The 22,939-nt window shown below is 40.6% G+C and overlaps 1 protein-coding gene across 8 annotated transcripts in view; it reads right to left on the bottom strand.

Moving 5' to 3' along the window:
• Window positions 1–22,939, bottom strand: part of LPP (LIM domain containing preferred translocation partner in lipoma) — a 719,231-nt gene that overhangs the window by 531,475 nt on the left and 164,817 nt on the right. For all 8 annotated transcript variants that reach the window (XM_070466247.1, XM_070466252.1, XM_070466251.1 and 5 more), the window contains one exon: window positions 13,160–13,223. The gene's annotated coding sequence lies outside the window, so the exon portion shown is untranslated. The remainder of the gene's footprint in view (window positions 1–13,159; window positions 13,224–22,939) is intronic.

Here is a 22,939-nt window from a genome sequence, read left to right on the forward strand (position 1 = left end):
GAAATTCTGAATAAGTCTATTGACTCCAGGCAAAAGATGTTACCAAAGTTGTTTTGATTTACTGCACTTGAGTTCACAAAACCATTATCACAAACATGTACAAAACATTTCTCTTATCTTCAAGGTGCTCCCAATCTACTTAAACAAAAAGGCACACACATATGCAGTTCTAAAGCAAGGCAGATTGCTTCACATATGCAAGTGCTGCTTCTTTTTCTCCTTTCCTTTATTTATGTAGTGTGTATTTGCATTGCTTATAATAAATAACATGTTTTCTAAGCCATTGTTCAGTGTAAACTGATTCAATCAAATTAAGCAAAGTATGGGCATCAGTGGGGGCTGAAGTAACTTGGAAAGTTTGAAAGAATACTCAGATTCCCAAACCAAGCTTTCTTCACAAAGAAAATATACAGATACTATTTGGTTTCCATCTAACACCAAACCATAGTGCTTCTGACTTTTCACTTTACCTACAGCTCTAAAACAAGATAAGTTATCCACCCGCCCAATCATCCAAGTTTTTATTTCAATTTTCTCTGGCAATTCTGAAGTTATTATGTACTTTCAAGTATAGACAACTTTATAAAAAGACTGAGCTAATCTCACACATACACACTACAGAAATAGACTCCAAGCATATTTGTTGTATGTATTCAACTTTCTCTCTGGACATTATACCATTATTATTCAACTCATTCTCCTCCTTAAACACCTGGAACGTTAGACACAAAAGGAAACATGTGATCTATATACATCAAGATATTATGCTCACTACTGATAAGCTTTGCCTCTGTACTGAAATTTAAATTAGACAACTGTGGTCTTCCGAAGCATATACATGAAAAAGGAAGACGGCTCCACATTTATGCTGTTTTTCAGAAAGGATGCAGGGTGTTATCAGCCAAATGCATCCAAATCTGGTGAGAATTAGGAAAGCATAAAGTATATCATCTTATGAATATGGCAAATATTGAAAAATACCTGCAAAACATCGATACCAACCAAAACCTAGACTTCAGCTACAGCATCAAAAAATTCTTGCATCCTTCATTTGTAACCAAAAACAAGGTCTAACTTTGTTCACAGCTCAATTAGTCAATTCATTTAGGGCAGAAGGCCTTTTCCCCTCATATTCTGGATGTATCCAAATGTATTAAAAGTTCAAAGAGTATTACATACCATTTCAAAGTTTATTTCAAACTAAGCAAATTAAAGAATACAGAAATGTGTTATTTTTCCCTTGGCTTACAGAGAAAAACTTTTTTAAAAAATCAGCCTGAGGTGGTCCAAAGCATAGTAAGTCACTGTTTCAAATCCGAGAATTCATATTTACTTTTGTAAACTCTTAAGAGGTAGGCTATAACCTTAAAAGGCTAGAACTCCTCAATGGAAGGGTGAACCACTGTCTATTGAACAATCACTCCTCCATAAGTACTGGGGAAGAGTAGAAGCAATATAACATTTGAAGACAGACAATCTAGAGGCAAATCAAATGTCACCATTTACTCTTTCAGTTTGAGCAGGTCACCTGTCTTTTATTTCTTCATTGTTAAACGAGAATAATACTTGACAGTGTACTGAGTTTCATGAAGGTTAACTAAGAAATCTCACTGAATCTAAACTGATGAGATGACTATTCCCCCAAATCTTTATTTGGCAATGTCCACCATCTGTTGGGCTTCCTGGTGGCTCAGACGGCAAAGAATTCATCTGTAATGCAGGAGACCTGGCTTCAATCCCTGGGTTAGGAAGGTCCCCTGGAGAAGTGAATGGCTACCCCACTCCATCAATTAATAAAAATGTTGAGACCATCTAAATTCGACTAAGTTCAACTCAACAAAAATTTACTGGATGCTCATCATATGTGATTTAGGTCTCTGCCAGGTGTCATGACTGGAGGGAGGGAGGGTGGGAGGGAGGAGAAGGGAGAAGGGAGGAGAGTCCATCTGACTCACAGCTTCTGTCTCCTGAGATCCTGCTATCATGTGGAGAAGACAGCATTTTACATATGAACTCTCTAAAGAATACTCAACACTGTATAATCAAGTATCCCAAAGAGGGTGATGTTGACAATGGCTTTTAAGGGTAGTGTTTTGTGAAGTCTAATATGAGGTTAGGCAAGGGTTCGGAGCAACAGAGAACATGACCTTGTTATTCCCCTGCTTCTGTAAGCATCTATTTCTCAGTGGACCAACCTGTGGAACCTGATAGAAAAGAGTCTCTTTGAATGGGCTGAGGGGTACCTAGGGCATTTACTCCGGCCTCTGTCACCCCTACACTATTCGTAACCCTCTTTTCCTCATTCCTCCCTCTGCACTGAGCTTCCCCCACTCTCTTCACTCCCTCTGCCCATTCCTAGGGACATCAATGTCCCCAGGCCTGTCTCCTCTCCATCCACAGCCATCAGGACTGAAAACGGCCCTCAGGCAGGAGAAAGAGTGGCACAATTGGAACATTAGAGAATCTGGAGACCCAAGTTCCTGTCTCAGCCTTGTCCCTACTTCACTCTGTGACCTTGAACTAGTCCCTTTCAATCAATGGGCTCAGTATCCTCCTCATCAAAGGACACTAAAGGATATTCAACAGCCTCTCTTGTTCCTAAACCTTCAAAGTCTGTGTCCTGACCTACAGCTTCCAAGAGTTTCCAAGTCACAACTGGGGGCCCACCAGTTCCAGGGCTCCTGGAGGGGCTCTGACTTGACCACATCAACGGTTTCTATTGTGGGGAAGGTCAGGGACTCCTTCAGAAAATAGCTGATCTAAACAGAGCCCAAGGAGTGTCATGGCAACACTGCTCGCAAGCTGCCAGAGGTAGGAAGGAAAAGCAGCCAAGATGCATGTGCAGCTGCCACATTTCAGAACAGCACTCAAACCTTGTTAATATCATCTTGCCTAATACCGAGCTGCATAGATCAGAAGCTATTTTTACTGTGTATTTAACAGATTTGTGTCCTGTCTTCCCCGCCAGCATTTTACAGTCCAGTCCAGGGGAGTCTGCCATCGGAGAGCATTTGGGACCTAAGGCCACCCAGGGTTAACTCAGGAGAGGGAGGGAGCAGCGTGAAGAAGAATGAATAGGAGTGATAGAAACATAGACTCAGTGGGGCTGGAGGCCAAGGGAGAGGCAGGAGCAAGAGGTAACCAGGACAAGTACAATCCAATACTACCAACCCCCAAGTGAGAGGCAGGCAAGTCTCGTTCCTCCAAAGACTCAGGGATGCATGTGTAGAGGACAGGAGAGAGAGCTGAATCCTCTTATACTCCAGGGAACACAGGTTCTCCCACCACAATTCTGATCGCTGTCCCCCATCAGTTACCCTTATAACAGCTGAGAGGGCGAACAGCCCTCTGCCCATCAGGCACAAATCTATCCACTACCATGCACTCTTCAGTGTAAATGTTTGTTACATTTGGTTAAATGTCCTGTTTACAACTTGTCTCCCACGTGCAGGGGGTGGGGGCATTCTAGTTTATGATGAGTGACTAAACCAAACGATGTGAAAGCGCCTGCCATGGGCCTGTCACGTAGCACATCACAGGAGACACCGGTTAAGTGTCTGCTAGCTTCCATCTGGTTCATACGACAGCAGCATCACGTGTTCCACCTTTACTCCCAAAGTTCTCCATAGAAAGAAGGAACCCAGCCAACACTTGTCGAAGGGTGAGAAGGAGCTCAGGCCCCAGCCACCCCTCTCCTGCTTGATCAGATGAGGGTGCCACTCTCAGACCCACCACTCACTGGGCAGGTGCAGCAGGGTAAGCCATTTCTTCCCTGGGGCAGAGCTCAACTAGACAGTGAATTTTTAAATTCCTCTCCCATTCGGAAATTCTATAAATCTCTAAGTGTCATATCCATCTCAAAAACAAGCACCAAGCAGAAGGGAAAACGGTTGAAGAACACAGTTGCGTGTTTCTTTATCAGGAATGATATGGGCACTGCTGTGCCAGAAGTGAAAGGGAATTCAGAGAAGCCGAATATAGTCCTTAGATTCAGAACCCTCATAATACATGTATAGTGGGTGGGAGATAAGAGGAAACATTAAGAGGTGGCAATACAAAAGAAAACAAAGTCCAATACTAACTGAGCCAAAGGGTGGAAAGAGAAGGCTCCCCTAGGAGGAGGGATGTGTGCTGGTTTTTCAGGCAGGAAAGCAAAGTCCACACAGGCAAAATGGAAGAAGGAAGCATTTTATAAGAGTGGATGGTCTCCAGTGGAAGGGTCAAGAAAGTATGTAAAACGGTGAAATATCTTATTTGTTTTATGTTGCAGATTATTTTAAAATTCTGTGTTTCACACATTAAAGGCTAGAATAATAATGGTCATCCCAACCACTCATCGTTTTAATGCCCTGTGGGGTCACAGAGAGAGTGATGAAGTCAGAAACAAGACACATGGGTTCTGGGCCCTGCTCCATCGCCACTATGAGTGACCAGCCTTTAGCTAAATGCTTATCTGACTTTAGGATGGGAGATGCAGTAGGTCTTGGGAGATGTGGTAGCCTCAAGACCAATTGGAGGTCTTGAGGCTTCTTGAGAACCAAACTGTCCAAAGGGTACGCTCTGCAGATGAGGAGACAGAGGTCTGCCAGAAATGAAGTGCTTTCTCTCAACTACACATTTCTGTCATCTGTGCCCAGTTCTCTGGGCAGGGATGGTATTCACCTGCTTCTGGGGACTTCTCTCAAGCTGATTCTTGCCTGCCAGAGTGTCCCTCTGAAGCCCCTGTAATATCCCATCAAAGTCCACTCGATCATCCTTCAAAGCCAATTCCAGCCCCTGCTTTTATAAGAAACCTCCTGTAGAAAGAACTCCCACATTCCCTCACTCACAAAGTCTCATCTCTGAGCCCACACATCACACTGAGTCCTGGCTGGCCCTGCATCAAGTTCATCTCCACACACCTGCCACCTCCCTCCTTCCATGTCTTGGTGAGCTATCTTTCTCCATAGGTGCTAAGTAAATGCTGCTTAAGTCAGGGTGATCTGCACCTCGGTTTTCTGACTCATAGCCAAGTACCTTCTCAAACATAGCATGCTGCCTCTAACCGTCACAAGCCTGGATCACCAGAGTGGCCAAAAAGAGTTTCAACCACCTCCCAATCCATCAGGCCATTTACCAGATCCACAAACACACAGCAAGAGAGAAGAGACATAAAGAAAAGGAGAGGAGGAGCAAAGGATATGGACTTCGATGATAAACATCACTGAGCAGACCTGCACCTGAATCACCATTCTGGTTTTACAAGGAGAAATCTGCAGTGCAGATACTCAGTAAGGAGCCCAGAGGTCTCACAGATGGTCCTCAGTGGAGCAAGGAGGTCCAAGGATGCTATAGTAAACCATCGGGTGAACCAAGTCTCTACACCCAACCATCAGCTGGGCAGGCCCTTTCAGGCCACTGCAGAGAAAGAGAAACATCTGGAAAGGCAGAGCATGGCAGGCCCCTGATGGTAAAGGTTTTATACTGAGTGACACTCCACCAGTAATATCAGAGTGAAAACACGGCAGAAAGATTTATGAGGCAGAGCTGTGTAACTCCAGAGGCAACCCAAGGCACACATCAGATGGGAATTTTAAATAATCCCTCCAAACACACAAGGACTCGGATGCCAGCGCACGCAGGGATGGCCCCAGCCAGACAGCAAAGGCATACTGGCACCTGCCAGAATTCGTCCATTCACCAATATGCTTCCCGAAAAACACCCATATGCTTTCTTTTAGCTTCCATATGCTTTTTTAGCAAGGAAACTAAAATATTTCATTAGTTTTGAGTAATTAATAATTACTTATTTCACAATAGTCTCCCTCATTAAAAAATGAAAATAACTGATTAAGCTGCAGGATCCTGGCTTTCAACTCAAGCTTTTTTCTTTTTTTTTTTTTTTTAAATTCCTCCCCTCTAGGAATTGAGTAATAGAGTAAAACAGCCAGTGTGGAAATACTGGCACTATGGGGAATGAAGAGTTATGGTCCACGCAGCCCGGCATTCCTCTTGACTGAGGCATGGTGGTGTAATGAAAAGAACACAGACTTCAGGAGTCCAAAGCCTGGGATCCAATCCCAGTTTGACCCCTGGTGAATACTACTTCTGGGGAAATGAAGGGCGTTGAAAAGATACAGCCTGTTGGATTCCTGCAACCCGGCCGTCCACTGCTCCCAGGGAGCTGCTTGACAAGAGGACTCCCTCCTGTCTCTCCAGGCACGGGGAAGGCATGCCCCGGAATGCTGGTTCCAACCCGGTCAATGTCAGCAGAGACCTGTGGCCAACAGACTCAGAATTGGTCTCCAGTGGAAAAACTGCTTCGCAAACTCTAATGAGCCTAGAAGTACCTAGGAAATCTTATTAAAATGCAGATTCTGATCAGGAGGTCTGGAATGGGACCTGAGGTCAGCATTTCTAAGGAGCTCCCAGGTGATGCTGACATTCCTGGTCTTCAGACCAAATTCTGAGAAGCAACGATCTGAAAAGTATCAAAACGAAGTTGGGGAGTAGAATCTGTAGAAGAAGAATAGGATACATGTACCTGTCCCCACTCCAGTGTTCTTGCCTGGAGAATCCCATGGACAGAGGAGCCTGGTGGGCTACAGTCCACGGGGTCACACGGAGTCGACAGGACTAAAGCGACTTGGCACACATGCACGCCTATCTCCTTGGGCCATGTTAAGGACTGTTAAGCACATGTGAGGTAACGCCTCAGCGTGGCGTACGGCACAACGGCATTTCACTTATCCTCGCAACAGTTCTGCAAATAGGGTGTGATTTTCATTTTACAGACAACAAAACCGAGACCCAAAGAAATCAAGTGATGCTTCCGAGGTTATGGAGTTAATAACGCTGAATTCCCAATCCAGTGTCAAGTGGGGACACGAGCCAATGAAGACAGGAAATTTAAGGCGCTATTACTGGAGAGCACTGGTATGAAGTCTGGTTCTCGCTCTGCTGCTATCAACCCGCTGCTGCCCCTTCTCCGGGCCTCATCTTCCCACCCGAAGGTGTTGCCTCTAACAACCTCCAAGGCCTCTTTCCATGTCTAACACCAGCCTTCATTCTCAGGGCTCCCACACAGACTCACAGTGGGTCACCAGGCACGGAGATTAGCTTCACACATGTGGCAGTCATTACCTCTTGGCACGATCCAAATTCTCGCTGCTCACATCTGCATTTGTGCTGATCTGTGCACGGCCAGAAGTCTATCTCTGGTAAAAATCCCACGCTCGATATAACAGAGAGAAAACAACAAAAGGATTCCCCAAAGCATTGAAATTCCAATTCAGTTGATAACTTGCAGTGAGATCAGGGCTCTATGACTCTATAATCACTACCTCCTCCTGCATCACTTACAAAACTGGAGACTCTCAGACCACTAAACTATGCAAGAAAAGAGAAAACATGAGTTATTTATAATGCAGTTTAGACAACTGCCCAACTTTTCTTATCCTGCCTTAAGATACCAGAAGAGCATGTAATTAATGAATTATCATATAAAAGATTCAGGATATATGAGCTTGTCCCTCTTTAAACTCCCACAGCACATATTCTCTGTTACTCCTCAGGGGCCCACTGACTATTTTTTACTAGGAATTTCTATAGTTTATAGAATAGTTTCATTGTCCCTATTCACATTCATTGTTATCTCTTGTGTGCGTGCATGCTCGTCACTTCATTCATGTCTGACTCTTTGCGACCCTGTGGACCCTAGCCTGCTAGGCTTCTCTGTCCATAGGATTCTCCAGGCAAGAATACTGAGTAGGTTGCCATGCCCTTCTCCAGGGGATCTTCCCAATCCAGGGATGGAACCCACATCTCTTATGTCTCCTGTATTGGCAGGCAGGTTCCTTACCACTAGCGCCACCTGGGAAGCCTGTTATCTCTAGATGCAGTCACATATTTTCAAGCAGATCTAGGTTTGATTCCAGACTTTGCATTCATTTGCTATATGACATTAGGCAAATTACTCAACCTCTCTGGGCTCAGTGTCCACATAAGAAAAATGGGAAAAATATTTTTTTTATTTTATGAGATTCAATGAAATGATGTATTAAAATTGATAGCAATTAATTAGCAGATTCTGGGTTAAATGTACATTTGAGTGATAGAGTGAATAAATGAATAAAGCAAGCAGAGTAAGAGTTTGAGTATTAAAACATCACTCAACAGTTTGAAACATATAAATGCCCAGAGTCACACTCATAAATGAGTCTGACACTCAGAGCAAAACAATAGGTGAATTGTGGGAGAAATCCAACAGCAAAGGAAATGTGTGTTATCAAAATGTCATCTCAGACTTCCCACACTGAAAAACATCTTTTGTTTAACCTAGAACCTAGGTATGGCCTTTAGAGAGTTTACAAACCTCATGAGATTGTAGACAACATTCTATACAGATGTGTATTTTCTAACTATTTCATAGATTCCAAATATTCCATAATCCTTTCCCTTACCACTAAACACACACACACAAATTAATAATAACTGCCTTAAACAAGTCCCTTGACAGAGGGATCTGCCAATGGAGAGAGAAAAAGTTTACTTAATAAAACAAGGCTGAAAGATACAAGCATGTGGTTTAGAAAGTATGGGCGGTGGAAGTACTCACGATGAGCACGCCAAACCAGAGAAAGGAGCTCTGAATCTAAGACTCAGCTCGGCTAAAATCTTGTTACAGGACCTTAGGCAAGTCAGAGACTCAGGATCAAGATTCTGGGAGCCTTTGACATCCTCTATGTCATCCTTCTGCTCCTCTCCCCATCTCATAGATGGAGAGACTGAGGTTCAGAGGAAGGAAGGTCATGCCTTCACCAAAGTCACAGCCAGTAAGGTAAAGCCAGGATTTGAACCTCAGACCCAGTAAAATGATTTCCACACTCTGTACATCAGTATTATGAAGTACAAGGTAAGTGTTTAGACCCGTGCCTCTAAGTTATCTTCCAGCTGATGGATAATTATTGCTCTCTTCTCTGGACCTGGAAATCTCATGAAAACATTAGTTTGGTTTTGGCAAAGATCATTCCAGCTGCTCCTCAGTCCCAGCCCAGTCCCACAAGAACAAGGCAGAACGAAGGTCTGAAAGGATGAGAGATGTTGCTATTAATCTTATGTAGCACAGCAACTGGGAACCGCAGGCCTTGAACTAGATTTCACTGTGTTGGCTATTACTCTCCTGTCCTCCTGCATATTCATCCTGCATCTGTCTTCTCTTTATTAATGTTCCCAACTATGCACAGTACACAGCCAGTTAGGAACTCATCCTTCGCTTCCTATAATTCACTGGATTAGAAAAGGACAGGAGGAAATAGTGGTGATGTCAGGGTCAAGAAGAACTGCAAGGGGACCACAGACTCCGGGCAAGCACAGAGAGCAGAGGCAGCCAGAATCCTCGATCCCGTGCTTCACAGAATGAACGAAAGCACCTCACATCCCTGAGTCGGCAATGCGATTGGCTTTGCCTGAAAGACAACGTCCTTTTAAATGTTGGGAAGAGAAAGGACATTTCACATATAGAGATTCCTCTCCTAAAACAGCAACGAAGGAGTCAGAAGAAAGAATTCTAGCCCAGGATCTGCCACAAATACCTTAGACAAATCAGATTCCCTCCCTGAGCCCAAAATCTCCATCTCTGAAATGAAAGGATTTCGCTAAATTGGTGCTTTTTTTATTTTTATTATTGGAGTATAGTTGCTTTACAATGTTGTGTTACTTTCTGTTGTACAGTGAAGCAAATCAGTTCTACATATACACACAGCCCCTCTTTTTTAGATATCCTTCTCACTTAGAGCAATGAGTAGAGCTGCCTGTGCTGAACAATAGGTTCTCATTATAATCTATTTTATACATAGTAGTGTATATATGTCAATTCTAACCTCCCAATTCAGCCCACCCCATCTCCCCCACGTGGTGTCTGTATGTCTTTTCTCTACATCTGTGTCTCTATTTCTTCTTTGCAAATAAATTCATCTGTAAAATTTTGTCTAGATTGGTTCTCAATGCCCCCTCTGTCTTCGATATTCTGACCTCTCCTTATAGGTCACTGACTCAATCCCAGAAAAGTCAAACAACTGAAGAGGAAGCTCTTTATATGGCTAGTTGAGAAGTTTACCAGAGCCTCTAAAACTGAGACTGAGATTATGGAGCAGAAAAACATAGAGGAAAGTGGACTTTTTTGATTTCTAACTAGAAAATGAATGTTGCTAGGGTAGACACAACCAATGCATAAATGTTCAATCACAGTCCAATCTAAAATTCAAATCATAAACTGCCTTTCAGGTATGTAGAATTAAAAGCTAAAAAAAACAACAATTTTCACACTAGACTCTCTATGACTTTGGAAAAGTAGCAGCAGAAGGAATAAAGAGCTGACCAAGAAATAAAATCATAGCAATTAACATTAGGACATTTGACTAGAAATAACACCATGACCAACTGGTCTAACTCTATCTATTGTCAGATGCTGAAATAGACCCCAAAAAGGGAAAATGACCTGCCCAAGGTGACACAGTCAGAGTTGGGAGCAGAAATAGATTCTCAAGACTCCTGGTTCATAGAACATAACCCATAATACATTACTTCACTCCTGCAAACAATGAGATTCTATTCAGGTAACTAAGAACATAATTTCACTTATAACTACTGTCTCTAACTCCACCTCAAATAACAATAGCTGATTTATTTGATTTAAGGCAGACTAGAGTTGTTTCCATCAAATTATAATAACCAATTCACTCTAGCAATAGAGACAAGTCTGTGAGAATTAATTGGGCATTATTCATCCTCGCTAATGAATCATCCCATGGAAAACAAGGATAATCAACGGTCTACCAAAGGCCAGAAGCTTGTTCTTACTCAAGTAAGATCTTCCCTGTTAAAGAACATTGGGTATCAGCTCTAAATAGTAAACAGGGTATACAGTTTCAGATTCCATGAAGTACAGCTTTAAATAGATTTGGTTTGGAAGTGGGACAGGGAACACACCGCAGTCAGTGGATCAACGTTGAAAGCCGAGAAAAACAATGAACACACTCATTAAGTGGGTACCTGTTGACACAGCTACCGTCAAGCCTAATTATTTATTTAAACTGTTATTCTTTCTTCATTACTGACACTGACATCAATTATTACCATAAGATTATTTTAAATTTCTGTAGTGTGCTCTCAGAATATTTACTTCTCTATCATCCAAAGGCTATTTGAGAATATCCTTCTTTCCTCACCAAATCCACTTAAATAATTTAAAAAGATAGATGAATATATAGATAGATAGATAACAGATGACTGATAATAGATAGATGATAGATAATACATAGATGATATATATATGAAATTCCTTTCTCAAGAGCAATTTTTCATAACCTTTCCAGCTTTGATTAAACTCTTCTTTGTACATTCAAATGGGTTTCAGTGGGGAAGCAGGGGCATAGTTAACCACTTTTCAAAAAGTATTTTATTAATATTTAACAATTTGCATTTGGAGGAAAGTTAATATAAAAACTGTAGCTTCTAAATGAACAAATAGATCTCTGCCTAACAGAGCTACCAAAAATTATGCTATCACCTGTCTACAGTACATTCTTTTCTGATGTGTTATCCCTGAAAATACATGAAGTACATAAGAAAGGATATTTTTGCAGGGGCATTTTATGGACTAGAGAGGAACAAAAAGATGAGCAGGAGCCATTCCTATATTTTTGGCTACCATCTTGTTTTTTTTATTAACTCTTCTTGTAGAAACGAGTATAAAATCTAAACACCACATAGGGCGTATAGGTCTGATCTGCTCATAGAAGAGTTTCACAGTCTATATGTTCCCTCACTGGCCTTGCTCATACATGATCTCTTCTTATTCGATGTATATGGTGAGTGTTAGCTTTGAAAACCATATTAATGTGACACCAAAATTTTCACTCATTTCTAAATTGCAACTCCTGCAAATATGAGGCAGTACCAACAAACCTCAATTTGTTCAAAGCCCTGTGTAATTAAAATTATGTTTAAATTATTATATATAAAATAGATAACTAATAAGGACCTACTGTAAAACACAGAGAATTCTCAGCACTCTACGATGGCCTATATAGTAAGAGAATCTAAAAAAGAATAGATATATGTGTATGCATAATTTATTCACTTGGCTGTACACTTGAAATTAACAGAACATTGTAAATCAACTAGACTCCAACAAACTCAGGGGAAAAAAAAGTACGTTCAAGATCATGTAAAGAAAATACTAAAGAGATAATAAAAATATTCATCAGAAGAAATGTTTACAGAACTTTAAAGACTGATATCAAATCTTCCACAAAGGTTCTATGCTATAGGACCTGCAGTTAGGAGCACCATAGCGACTACTTCACCTCTTTTTGGCTAAGACTTCCAGAAGATTACAGGGAACACAGGAGAGTTAGCTGGGAAGTACAGATTATCAACTGGTTATCTGCAGAAGAAAACACACATCTTGCAAATTTTAAAACTTTGTATGCTTTCTTAAACACATAAAACAAATTTTATGCTTTCTTCTTTTTATTTTAAACTGGTCTCCATTTTCTGGACAAACTCAAGAAGAATGAAATCTTCTGCCAAAGTTATAATTCATTTACACTGGTTACCCAAGAGAGTAGAATGCAGGTACTATAGGTCCTGGGTTTCAAAAACCTAACTCATTTCCTGTATTTTTAAGGGTTTTGTTGTGTTAGCCTTCGATTATGTGCTTTAGAGATGTTTCCGGAGCAGGTAAGAGGCAGTGACAGACCCGACTAGTAGCTTGACTCCTTCAGAGCCAGGTAACAGTGGCAGCATAGTGTAGTGAAAAATGCACCCCATCAATGACCAGGAAAGTGGAGAAAGCCCTCCTGCTACATACTAGCTGGGGATATAAGAAGACACTAGATAAGAACATCCTTGGACATGGCATACTATAGACACTTTAATACTTCCATGTTACCAAAATACTTCTCTGCTTCAGGTAGGAAGCTTTAAAAAGCTGGAATTAAAAAGGAAATCAAAAGAAGGAAACATAAAAGGGGAAGCAGTTCACTGCCTGGGCCATTTTTCAGGTTTTGGTGTTCCTGGAATATTTCTTCTGCTGGGAGTGAAATCTACCTTAAACTCTATTGGTTAAGATGCCTATTAGCATTTCATAAATGTGATGACACCAAGCCTCTCTTACCTTGGACAGCTCGTTCTTGGAATGATCAGTGGACACAAGGGTCAGCAAACTGCAATGGTAGTGTCTGCAAACAAAACAGGGAAAAGTTAGTCTTAGTTTGCAAGCTCTATGTATTCATTAATAATCATAAACTCTCCTATCTATACAGCAGTTTCTGGTTTCAGAAAACACTTTCACATCCATTATCTCATTTCAGTCCATGTCAACCTGGTAAAGAAGCAGGAAGAGATTATTCGACCACTTTATATGTGAGGAAACAAAAGCTCACAGAGGACAAGGAGGATAAGAAAGGAATTAACATCTCTATCAGGGTTAAAGTCACAAATATTATTTTCCTCATTTTACAGATGCGAAAACTGAAATTCAAAAAAGGTAGATAACTTGCCCAGGACTGCACAGTACAATACATGGCAGGACGAGAGTTTGGACCCTCTGAGCGCTGCCTATTCAGCCAGCGGCCTTTCCTTTACATCCAGAATATTAGGCTGGGAAAACATGAGGAGAGACAACTCATTGACTTGATCCACCAGACTTAGTGAAGGAGGAAATAATGAGATAAAACCAGTTATTTGATTGACATGAGGAAATGGGGAAAACATACAGGATTTAGAGCCAGTCAGACCTGTCTGCCTGTTACCAATGGCCTTAGGCAAGTTACTTAAACCCCAAGTGTCAATTTCCTTATATGTAAACGAGACAATATAATACCTACTTCATAGCCAAAGATGAGTTAAACTTTTGGGGAGAAGATTTTCCTCCATTATTTCATATCTATAAGCATTGATGGCGTGGTCAACAAAATGGTATAAAAAATTTTCTTCCTATGAGCACATGCTTATATGATCAAAGAATAATGTCCTAAGCACACAAGGATAGAGGGTATCTCTGGGTTGGGTATTTCTTTGATTCCTGTCTCTAGTTTTAAAATACCACAGTATTTATCTGTGTTAATCTACATGACTTCACCTACCAGCATCACAAAGAACTTTTGTTCCACGTGACAAAGCCTAAAAACTGAAGAATCAGGTATCCCCTCAACCCAAAAAGCAAAAGAAACTGCTTTAGAGGAAAGCCTGCAGATTTATCACAGGTCAGTCTAAAGCCTGTGCCTGTATCATGCTTTAGGTTCAGAGAGATGGAGCTTCCAACAGGACTGCAAGAACAAGGGGTCAGTTTTAACACAGGGATAGATTTGTTGAGGAGTAAAGACTTTGGCCACCTCATGCAAAGAGTTGACTCGTTGGAAGAGACCCTGATGCTGGGAGGGATTGGGGGCAGGAGGAGAAGGGGACGACAGAGGATGAGATGGCTGGATGGCATCACCGACTTGATGGGCATGAGTTTGAGCAAACTCCGGGAGTTTGTGATGGACAGGGAGGCCTGGCGTGCTGCGATTCATGGGGTCACAAGGAGTTGGACACGACTGAGTGACTGAACTGAACTGAACTGAACTGAGAGATCTCTCGGAAGTTTTACTGAAATATCCCATTTTAATATAGGGGCTTAAATCAGATGATTATGAATACAGCATGGTTGATATGATATTCTGCAAGAAATTCTTGCCATATGCCACCAAAATTAAAATATTAATCATCTGTAATACTATAGTTTATAGTTTGAAAAATATTTCATGATCATGTTATCGCAAGTCATCCTTGACATAACCCCAGTGAAACTGTATTACCCCAATTTTACTGATGAGGAAGCCAAACTTCAAACATCACATGGTTAATATGAAACATATAAAAGTTTAACCTTGTATCTTGATCCCCAAACGAGTAAGGACCCTTCCACTACATGATGCAGTCTCCCATTTAGGAACACTCTATTTGGAAGGAAAGGTAAAATGAGCATATAACCCGTAAAAGTCTATTGTCAAGGGGCCAAAGCACATTTAGTACTGAGTCCTGCTTCACTAGCAAGTGAAAGGAGAGAGACTTCACATCTGTGGTCTAACCAGAAGGTGACACATTACTAAGCTGAGGCATAGGAGTGTTCGATGCAGGGTTACCATCAACACTTTCTCAGCTCTCCCCGGTGAAGTTTCAGAGATGTGACATCCTTGCACAAGCTATCGAAACACAAGCCACAGAAACAATACAAGGCTGTACCACTGAATTTTCGTAAAGGGGTCTGCATCAGTAAGTTTCATCTCACACTGTAGAAGAGCTGAAACCTTCTAGCTAAGAAGTTCACCATCCTCTTCTCACATGGTTTGAGTGGCACGTGTCCTCAGGAACTCGAGTATTTTCTGATGCAGTGGAGTTCTCCTCTAGACCCATAAAGACATCTGGGACAAGTGACAAATCCAACTCTAGCATCTTAGTAGTGAAGTCAGTTATCCTTGGCTGCCTCTGTGGATTTTATGACTGCTGACCCAAAAGCTGGTGGGTTTGCATCCTTTGCCAACTCACCCATCCCATCACTCTCAAGAAAACCCTTCTCATTTCCAGAAGCAATTTCAACCAAAACAAAACAAAAAACTTGTATGATCAACCTCTAACTTAAAAAAATTTAACACATTAATTAGGATCAAAGCAAAACAAGAACCAACAAACCTAGAGCTAGGACTAGTATAAAATAATTCATCATTTCTACTGTATTTGGGGGAGAAACTGGAAAGAACAATGGAGCCAAAGGGGGGAAAAACAGAGTGAATGGAAAGAAAAATGATGAAGAATAAGTCAAAAAGAAGAGAGGAATGGGAGATCAGGAGAAATGAAGAGAGAAGAGATATAAATAGATTTTTCCAACAACCATGGTAGCCTCTGGATCGACCACTCCACCCCTGAACAATTTTAGACAACATAACTCTAGGTGGTGATCTTGACATTATAAAGAAAAATTCCAATCAACTGGCATGAGAATCACTAAAGCCAATGTATATATACTAAGTCACATCAGTCGTGTCCAATTCTTTGTGACCCTATGGATTGTAGCCCACCAGGCTCCTCTGTCCATGGGATTCTCCAGGCAAGAATACTGGAGTGGGTTGCCATTTCCTCCTCCAGGGTATATTCCCGACCCAGGGATCGAACCCATGCTTCCTGTAGCTCCTTCATTGCAGGCAGATTCTTTACTGCTAAGCCACCAGGGAAGCTCAGGCCAATGTATAGATGCCCCTTAATATGTGATACTTTACAAGTGCTGCAGTACAAATGAGCAGTTGACAGAGCCTTGTAAAAATGCTCTAAGTGAATAAACTGAAGTAAGTCTTCAGTCCTGTAATGCCAGACGTTTATTCTGAAAAAGGGGTGCTATTTTAAAAAGAACAATAGACTAGGGACTGAGGATCGTGGTTCTGGTTTTAGTGCTACAATTTCCAAATCTTTTCAATTAAAAGTTCTATGAGATATACATTTTTCTGCTTCTCTTTCCATGAATCTTGACCATGGCTATCCCTAAACCACTGTGAAAAAGCCAAACATTATTTTTGTGCATTTGGATAAGTTTTATGAATTGATAAAAGTGGTGGTGAGACGGTAACTTGTAAATTAAACAACATCATCACCTTAAACATGATTATTAGGAAATCTGATCCCAAAAGTGATCGAAAAGTGAGATCAGGCCAAAGGTATTAATGACAAACGTGGAATGTCCTCCACTCCCAACATCAAATCCCACATGAACAACACTTTTAAATGATACCCTAAGACACTTATCAAGAATACAACATTCTCCGTGGCTTATGAACGATTTGGTTGTCTCATTAAAGTAATGTTTGCCAGTATTTAATTGCTTCCCTCCCTGATTTTAATTTCCTCAGCTGTCAGCATCTATCAAAAACACTGAGATCTTCTGACATCCTGGCTGATTGTGTTGAAATTAATCAGATTTTTAAAAAGTAAATTGCTTTGGCCTAAAGGTAATGCTCATCTTCTTCATGTGATATTTATAAGGGTTCTATCAATGGAACTTATAATCTAGAAATTAAATCAGAGGCTTTAGGAATCCAAAGCAAAAATGTAAGTAGCTCACAAATTTCCAGCTCTGGACTTCAGACCAGTACTTTAAAAAAATCCAATCAACAAGTGTTTATTGAACATACAGCACTTGGCAGCAGTCACTACTGGGTAAACGGACGGAAGACGTTTAGCTTAGAGAAGGAAATGGCAACCCACTCCAGTACTCTTGCCAGGATAATCCCATGGACAGAGGAGCCCATGGGGCAGTGACAACAGTCGGACAAGATTAAACAATTGAGCACACAAGACATGCGGCTGCCTCAGAAGGTTTAAGAAACAAGTGCAAATTAATTACTTAAGGTGACTTGACCTTGACAAAGTAGTTGACAATCTGGTCACTCAAAAAGTACATTTATTGTGTTTTCAGTTGTGATCAGATATATACATTATTCTCTCACATGAATTAATGATTTTATTCTTCACCTAATCCAATGAGGTGAAGTAGTAATAGCTGCAATATCTCCATTTGGAAAGTGACAAAGCTTAGCCTCAGAGTGGAAAAGAGACTCTTTCTTAGATACCTGGTAATGGGCAAAGCTGGTTTGTGATCTAAATAAAATCAGACAATACAGCATAATCACTTTGAAATAATGAGAGAAAAAATTCTTTGCAAATCCTCCACACATAATTATTCAGTGCTAATTCTTCTCTAATACCTACCAGTAACAGTGTTTAACATACTCACTGAGGAAACCCACAAGCCGTTCTTTAAGAAGTAAATGAAATGATGGAAGAAAAACACTTTGTCAAGTGTCCTACCATCATGAGATTATTTTTATGTATGTCATTATTCCTACTTTGGAATATAGAAATATGCATTCATGCAGTAATTAGGTCCCAAACACTGGTTCTAAGGCCCCTAAACTAAACAGGAAAAAAAAAAAGGCAAACTGTGCATGTATGCAATTCTGGGAAGCAGGGATGGAGAAGCCAATGATAACACACAGAACTTAAAAGCTGGCTTTATAACCAAACATAATGAAACCCTAGTATGGGTCTTATATTTCCAGTGGACTCTAAGCTCTTACCAAGCCTTTTAGTATCTCTCTTGCTATAAAGCTTTTCCTGACCCAAAAGTGTTTGATGAAGCAGGCTTTGTAAAGACAACCATAATGCCTAGTTTCATATCTAGATTACTAAAATTGACACCGGGGCTTCCCAGGTGGCTCAGGAGTAAACAAGCCGCCTACCAAGCAGGACATGCAAGTTTTATCCTTGGGTTAGGGAGACCCCCTGGAGAAAAAAAAAATGGCAACCAACTCCAGTATTCTTGCTGTGAAATCTCGTGGACAGAGGAGCCTGATGGGTTATAGTCCATGGAATAGCAAGAATGGGACATGACTGAGCAACTAAACAACAACAAAATTACCACACTGCTTTATAACTTTTCCTCCGTTGTGTGTCTTGAAGAAAAAACTCTAACTCAGTTTCTTGAAACCAAATCCCAAATCCAGAATCTGATCCTTAGTAAGTACTAAAGAAAATGTTTACTGAATGACTGCATGAACAAATGATAAAAGTGTTTTATGTAACTCATAGCATTAAGTCAATATGCCACATAACAAGAGGTTGGTAAGTGTTGGGTGAATTTAAATTAATTGAACAGTTAATGTAATAAAAAAGTATATTGTGCAACTAAATGATTCTAGAAGCTACTAAGTGAGTGGTTCAGTGAAGAGTTAAGTAAGCTACAATGGCCCAGGCATCAGCAACCCAGCACAGGGGTGAAGAAATGTTTTTCACAGTAAGAATAATAAAGGCTGAAGATATGAATAGAAATGCAGGCAGGAGCTGAGAAAATTATTGTAGAGAAAAACAATGATTGTCAAGAAAACCATGCTAAGTGATAACCAAATGAAAAAAACAGAGGAAACAAATCTAGAGATAATGGGACTTCTTTTTAAGATTATCAGTATAAATAAAATCCAAACAGGGGAAAATGGAGAAAGAAAGAGAGAGGGGAACGAGAGACCCTATTTTTTATTGTAAAAGCATTTTTTTAATTATGAAAATATGAAAACACATTCTGGAAAATACAGAACAAGGTTGCATACAGTACCACTATATATTATAATTATTTTTAAGTAGATTAATTAAGATTTTTAGTTGGAGTTTCAATATCAAGCTCTCAAAAATTAATAGAATGAATATACTGAGATCTGATAGAGTGCCCAATGAACTATGGATGGAGGTTTGTGACACTGTACAGGAGACAGGAATCAAGACCATCCCCAAGAAAAAGAAATGCAGAAAAGCAAAATGGCTGTCTGAGGAGGCCTTACAAATAGCTGTGAAAAGAAGGGAAGGGAAAAGCAAAGGGGAAAAGAAAAGACATACCCATTTGAATGCAGAGTTCCAAAGAATAGCAAGGAGAGATAAGAAAGCCTTCCTCAGCGATCAATGCAAAGAAATAGAGGAAAACAATGGAATGGGAAAGACTAGAGATCTCTTCAAGGAAATTAGAGACACCAAGGGAACATTTCATGCAAAGATGGGCACAATAAAGGACAGAAATGGTAGGGGCCTAACAGAAGCAGAAGATATTAAGAAGAGGTGGCAAGAATACACAGAAGAACTGTACAAAAAAGATCTTCACAACCCAGATAATCACAATGGTGTGAACACCCACCTAGAGCCAGACATCCTGGAATGTGAAATCAAGTGGGCCTTAAAAAGCATCACTACAAACAAAGCTAGTGGAGGTGATGGAATACCAGTTGAGCTATTTCAAATCCTGAAAGATGACACTGTAAAAGTGCTGCACTCAATATGCCAGCAAATTTGGAAAACTCAGCAGTGGCCACAGGACTGGAAAAGGTCAGTTTTCATTCCAACCCCAAAGAAAGGCAATACCAAAGAATGCTCAAACTACCATACAACTGCACTCATCTCATACGCTAGTAAAGTAATGTTCAAAACTCTCCAAGTCAGGCTTCAGCAATACGTGAACTGTGAACTTCCAGATGTTCAAGCTGGTTTTAGGAAAGGCAGAGGAACTAGAGATCAAATTGCCAACATCCTCTGGACCACTGAAAAAGCAAGGGAGTTCCAAAAAAACATCTATTTCTGCTTTATTGACTATGCCAAAGCCTTTGACTGTGTGGATCACAATGAACTGTAGGAAATTCTGAAAGAGATGGGAATACCAGACCACCTGACCTGCCTCTTGAGAAACCTGTATGCAAGTCAGGAAGCAATAGTTAGAACTGGACATGGAACAACAGACTGGTTCCAAATAGGAAAAAGAGTACGTCAAGGATATAATTGTCACCCTGCTTATTTACCTTATATGCAGCGTACATCATGTGAAACACTGGGCTGGAGGAAGCACAAACTGGAATCAAGATTGCCAGGAGAAGTATCAATAACCTCAGATATGCAGATGATACCACCCTTATGGCAGAAAGTGAAGGATTAAAGAGACTCTTGATGAAAGTGAAAGAGGAGAGTGAAAAAGTTGGCTTAAAGCTCAACATTCAGAAAACTAAGATCATGGCATCCGGTCCCATCACTTCATGGCAAATAGATGGGAAAACAGTGGAAACAGTGGCTGACTTTATTTTTCTGGGCTCCAAGATCACTGCAGATGGTGACTGCAGCCATAAAATTAAAAGATGCTTACTCCTTGGAAAGAAAGTTATGACCAACCTAGACAGCATATTAAAAAGCTGAGACATTACTCTGCCAACAAAGGTCCACCTAGTCAAGGCTATAGTTTTTCCAGTGGTCATGTATGGATGTGAGGGTTGGACTGTGAAGAAAGCTGAGTGCCGAAGAATTGATGCTTTTGAACTGTGGTGCTGGAGAAGACTCTTGAGAGTCCCTTGGACAGCAATGAGATCCAACCAGTCCATCCTAAAGGAGATCAGTCCTGAATATTCATTGGAAGGACTGATGTTGAAGCTGAAACGCCAATACTTTGGCCACCTGATGCGAAGAGCTGACTCATTTGAAAAGACCCTGATGCTGGGAAAGATTGAAGGCAGGAGGAGAAGGGGATGACAGAGGATGAGATGGTTGGATGGCATCACCAACTCGATGGACATGGGTTTGGGTGGACTCCAGGAGTTGGTGATGGACAAGGAGGCCTGGTGTGCTGTGGATCATGGGGTCACAAAGATTCGGACATGACTGAGTGACTGAATTGAACTGAACTGAGAAGAAGATATAGTAGATATGTAGAGAAGGATAAGTAGACCTGAAAAGCACTATGAACCAACTCTATATAATTAAGACTTATACAACAGTCACACGATAGTAGGATACAAAATCTATTCAAGTTCCCATAGACTATAAAAGAAGAGATTCTTGAAATAATGACTTCTAAAAAAGAAAAAAAAAGTCATACGTGGGGGGAAAAAATATCAAAGACAAAAGAGTTGAGATATGCATGTATATACATATACATATATATATAAATATATAAATACACATCTGAAACTAACACAACACTGTAAATCAACTCTAACTCAATAAAAGAAGGGAAGTGAAAGTTACTTAGTTGTGTCCAACTCTTTGTAACTCCATGGACTATACAATCCATGTAATTCACCAGGCCAGAATAATGGAGTGGGTAGGCATTCCCTTCTCCAGGGGCTCTTCCCAACCCACGGATCAAACCCAGGTCTCCCGCATTGCAGATGGACTCTTTACCAGCTGAGTTACAAGGGAAGCCCACCACCCAAGAGGAAAGACTTTTTTAAAATTGATCAAGTTAAAAGAAATATCTATTAAACATGTTTTGTTTCAATAACTAAGCTAAGCACTTCATATATCCTAATCCTTAAAAATTTTCTTAGAAATCATTATACATCCATTTTGCATCTGAGTAAAGGAATGCTTAGAAGGAGTAAGTAACTGATGAAGTTCACACACCAAATAAGTTATGGTACTAGAATTCATATCCCAGGTTTTAGGGTCCCAAACTCACACTGTTCTCAGTATAATAGCAAAGAAAAGAAGTGGGTTTAAAAAAGGCTCTTAGAATTAGACTGCATGATGGAATCTAGAAAGTAATATGAAATAGGGAAGGTATAAAGAATTTGAGCATCCAAACCTTTTTAGGGACCAAGGTATAAGCAGTAAGAAAAAGACTGAAGGAGGAACAAAGATGGATGGGGAATAAAAAGCTATCTCCGGGTATCTAAGTATGTGTCCTGTAAAAATTATATGATACTTTTGAAAATCTGCAATGCTAGAACTATTGGGGTTGAAACAATGTAAATTCAGTTTCAGAACAATGCAAAGGAGATCGTTAAACATAAGCTGTCCGGTAGTAGAACCAATCGCCTCACAAAGAATTAGAAGTGTTCAAGTAGAGGCTAAGTGGCCATCTGCCAGGAAAGGCATGCATGACATCCTAATGCGAGGGAGTCAGCATTAGAAGACAGGCCAGTGCAGCTCTGGGTTTCAGAGACTTAGCTGAAAGATAAGCAACAGTTCAGATCACCAGATAAAAATCTGGAGAATGCCCTTTGAAGAAAAGATCTCTGGATAAAAATAACATCCATTCATACATCCATGAAGCTCCTATGATGCATTAGGTGCAGGACAGACCCAAGCTCCAGAGGTTCCAAAAAGGAAGCAGAAAACATTGTAAAGAGTAAGAACTGTTGCTAGGCAATTTTTGAGCCTAATATATGTCTAGGAAAAACCATAACCAGAAGTTCTAAAAAAGAAACAGAAAAGACTCAATGGTTTTCAGGTAACTACAGACAGGAAACATGAGTTTTGCAGAAAGAAAAAAGAGTTACCAAAGCTCTTAGTTTAGGGAAGAGCTGATAAACAGGTGTAGGTATACTAAGTTCCTTCGGTC

This window comes from Odocoileus virginianus, chromosome 4 (genome assembly GCF_023699985.2).
Source record: "Odocoileus virginianus isolate 20LAN1187 ecotype Illinois chromosome 4, Ovbor_1.2, whole genome shotgun sequence".
NCBI lineage: Eukaryota > Metazoa > Chordata > Mammalia > Artiodactyla > Cervidae > Odocoileus > Odocoileus virginianus.